The following is a 4572-nucleotide window of genomic DNA, read 5'->3' as shown; positions in this document are numbered from 1 at the left end:
ATGTGGGTTTGTGTGCCACTCTGATGCCCAGCGGTCATAGAAGTCTTGTGGTGACTTCTGACGTGTTCCTGATGCAGGGTAGTGTGATGAGTGTGTCGGGGCGTGCAGAATCTTTCTGATGCTGTTCCTGTAGGTATCTCCTGACCCAGTTCTTTGGATATCCATTATCCATGAACACTTGAAAGAGGTATTCCTCCTCCTCTTGGCGTAGTTCCATGTTGCTGCAGTGTGTTGTTGCCCTTTTAAATAGCGTTCGCACGCAGCTTCGTTTGTGTGTGCTGCGATGGTTCCCCAAAATGGGGAACTGCAAACGAAAGTACACCGTAAAGCCACACACACAGACCAGGTATTGAACTTCAATGGTAACCATCCCAACAAAACAGCTTGACGAGCCAACCAACCTCAACAAGATGTAAATTACTTCAACATTGAGTTATAACGGTTTACAAGGATAGAGAAAACCAAAGAAGTGAGCTAGTTATAGATGTGCCAGAAAATTTTGTAATTACATTCCGGGGAAGACATGCGCCGATATAGTCTTATCATGAAGATATGAGCAGGGAGGTCAGAATTAACAGTACAGCTAACTGCAGTCCAAAAATCTGTGAGCCTCTGGTGTAAATGTTGCATTGCCATGTTGCTAACTTCCAGTGCTGGTCAATTTAAATTAAATTTGATACAAATATAACGAACCAGAGCACAACACTGTCGGGGCATGACTTCCCCAGAGACCTGAGAATCCTGTCACAGCATGTGTAATCTGTGTTGGCTAGACCCTGCAAAGAAAAAAGAACTAAACTTTACCTGAACAGCACCTTTCTTTAACTGCAGGCTGGGTTTTGTTTCAGATCTCAGTCAGTGTTTTCATGCATCACTGGCCCAAACTGCAAATACAGTCTCTGAATCTAAAATTGTGGTGGTGTATCGCAGAAGATCCAGTTTTTCCTGGCCCCAACATTGTTTTGGAGGATTTTTTTTACTGATGCAAATAATAAGATAGCCTAGAATTTACTTACATTATGGTCACTTATCCCCTAGCATTAAGTCCTCTTTGACAAGGATTCTTGTCTGGTCACTTATAAGGAACAGACCTGAACACCATCAGATGTAGAGAGCAGAAGTAGGCCATTCAGCCGATCGAGTCTGCTCCACCATTCAATAAGGTCGTGGATAACCTGATAATCCTCAATTCTCCTTTCCTGCCTTTTCCCATAACCGTTGATTCCCTTGTTGATTTAACAATGTCTATCTCAGCCTTGAATATACTCAATGACCCAGCCTCAAAGCCTTCTGTGATAAAGAATTCCACAGATTCACTACGCTCTGAGGAAAAGAAATTCTTACTCATCTCTGTTTTAAATGTGTGACCCCTTATTCTGAGATTATGCCGCCTGGTCCTAGATTTTCTGATCAAGGGAAACAACCTTTCCATATCTACCCTGTCAAGCCCCCTAAGAATCTTACATGTCTCAATATGGTCATCTCTCATTTTTCTATATTCAAAGGAGTCTAGTATATTTGTTGGACATGATTTCCCCTTCATGAAGCCGTGCTGACTCAACTTGATCATAGTATGTATTTTTCAACGCCAAACTACTTCATCCTTTAAAATAGACTCTAACATTTTCCCAATAACAGACATTAAGCTAATTGGCTTATAGTTATCATTTTTTTTGTCTCCTTCCCATCTTAAATAAATGTGTTACATTGGCAGTTTTCAAATCCTCTGGGTCTTTTCCAGAATTTACGCATTCCTGCAAGATTACTACAATAGTATTCACTATCTCTACAGCAACTTCTTTTAATATTGTAGGGTGCATCCTGTCAGATCCAAAGGACTTTTGGTCTTTGCCCCTTAGTTTCCTTAACACTTTGTCTCCAGTGATAGTTATTGTACTTATTTCCTCTGCTCGTTTGTCCCTTGAATATTTAAGTGATTTTGTAATGCTATTGGTGCCTTCTACTGTGAACATTGATGCAAAGTATTTATTCAACTCCTCCTCCATTTCCTGGTTCCCCATTATTTCCCCAGCCTCATTCTCTACGTCCACTTTGGTTTCTGTCTTCCTTCTTAAATATTTAAAGAAGATTTTGCTGTTTGTCTTGATTTTACTTGCAAGTTTACCCTCAAAGTTTCTTTTCTTCCTTTTTTGGTCATCTTTTGTTTCTTTTTTAAAAATTCCCAATCTTCTGGCTAACCACTAATCTTTACCACATTGTATGTTTTTTCATTCAGTTTGATGCTGTCCTTAACTTCCCTGGTTAACCTTGGTTGGCTCATCCCCTTCCTAGAATCCTTCTTCCTCAGTGGAATATGTTTTTGCTGTGAGACATGAACTATTTTCTTAAACATCTGCTATTGTTACTCAAGCCTGTTTGCTGCTAAATTCCTTCTCCAGTCCACTCCCGCCAGGTCTTCCCTCATTCCTTTGTAATTACTCTTATTTAATCTTGATGCAAGTTTTACTGTTAAGTAAGTTATTTTTAGATCATGACCATAACCTGATACTAACAGGCCTTTTTCCAGTTTAATAGAAAACATTTCAATGTATTCATGTAAAGCTCTCATTGTAGTCAGGATCTTAATTAGTGCAGGTGATTGGCTCCTTATGATATCAATAATATTGAAAAGATATTTTTGTGTTGAATTTTATTTCTTTATACTTAACATTTCAGTGTATTCATGTAAAGCTCTCACTATAGTCAGGATCTTAATTAGTGCAGGTGGATGGCTCCTTTGATATCAATAATATTAAAGAGATATTTTTGTGTTGAATTTTATTTCTTTATACTTAACATTTCCAGCATGGGATTCCCAGGATTGAGAAACTGTTTGGTGCAACAAGGGTTAGATTCAGTCACGGGTTGGGCAGTTATGTAAATATGGTTGCCCCATCTGAATAAAAATTAACTTATTAAAATTGCAGTCCTTGTTCTCTCTGGTAAGATTTGGCGGAAAATTCTTGCCTTGAAGCATCCTTTTGGAAACTTTGGGGCATTTCAAACTGGCCAAAGTAGGATGTGAAGTGAGTTGCAAGCTTTTGACAGCACAACGAAAGAGGAAAGCTGTTGCTGTCCACAGCAGTGATTACATTTTCTGGTGGGCCCAGCACACGCAAAGGATCAAAGTGAGAAGGATAGAGGCAGATCGCATATTCAGCTTTCTCACCCACTCAGAAAAGCAGTAGTTCCACAGGCTGTTATTTAATGTGGTGACAGACAATTGCTTCCTCCAAGAAGGAGACCTGTTAATTGTTGGACTCAGCAGCCAATAGTCCTGAAAGCCCATCGCTGCCCTCAACGTGTTCGCTTCTCATTCGCCCTAGGGCTTGACTGAAGATTATGGTGTCACACCCTGCCACACGTAAATGCTGAAGGCATGTGCTAAATGTCAGAGTTTGGTAATGTAACCTTGATCCGTGACAACAGTTGACAAAATGAGTGTGCATTTGTATTCATCTGCACTCCACCTTCCAGCAGAAACAGAGACATCACAAGAAGAAGTTCATGCAGGTGACTAGATTCCTTCGGCAAAATCATGATCAATTCATACTGACGAAGTCCAAAATACAGAACTTTTTGTTCCAGGAAGCAGACTTGGAGCTGGAGACAAGAGAGACCCTTCTCAAACTCGTCTATGACACCCCTGAGGAACCTCACCAGGACAGCTCCAGAAAACTGAGAACTATATCGCCAAGTGTTTTATAAAGCAACATTGTAGATGCAATTTAGGTGGTGAGAAACATTCTTCAGTGTGCTGGGTTCAGCATATCAACACCCAGCAGACAAGAAAATGAGGGTACTCAACACTCATCTTTATTTGGAAAGACTTTTGAAGAAAAATATGAAAATGGTGTACCATCAGCAGACTTGCCACATATACTGCTATGTGGAATGTCCTAATAAATTGAAAGTTTAATTGGTGGTGACACACAGGAAATCATCGCAAATTAAAACTCCATTCTGCTCCCACTAAATAGTCCTTCAATAAAACATTTACTCTTACAGACCATTCAGTGGATGCTTTCAATGTATTGACATTCTTCATAAAACAAATGAAAGGACGAATAGTGAGAGACAACTTGGTGTAGAGCTGGATGAACACAGCAGGCCAAGCAGCATCAGAGGAGCAGGAAGGCTGACGTTTCAGGCCTAGACCCTTCTTCAGAAAAACGAGGAGTAGTACTTTGGACGCAATAATGGGAAATATATGAAAGTGATTTCTTGGAGTATTGGAACCCTGGTTTAAAACAACACTGACAAATCTTCCATATGGCACAACATGTTTAACACCTTTCACTCTGGAACATGGAATTAAACTGCATCTCAAATTGCCCATGTGTTACCAGAGTGAACTGAGAGTCTCTTCCCCCATAGGGAAAAATAATTCACATACTAAACCTTATGAATGTCCCTGAAAGACATTCCCAATATACATCAGCAATGGCCAGGAAAATGTTTCTGCTCCTTCTCTCAACCAGGAATGGTACGAAAATATAATGATATACTCAAGTGATAAGCATATAGCATGTGAGTGCAATGCAACATAACAGACATCTAACCTGTTCCATC

This window comes from Rhincodon typus, chromosome 12 (genome assembly GCF_021869965.1).
Source record: "Rhincodon typus isolate 14 chromosome 12, sRhiTyp1.1, whole genome shotgun sequence".
In the NCBI taxonomy this organism is placed as follows: Eukaryota; Metazoa; Chordata; class Chondrichthyes; order Orectolobiformes; family Rhincodontidae; genus Rhincodon; species Rhincodon typus.
Note: the sequence above shows the minus strand (reverse complement) of the source record.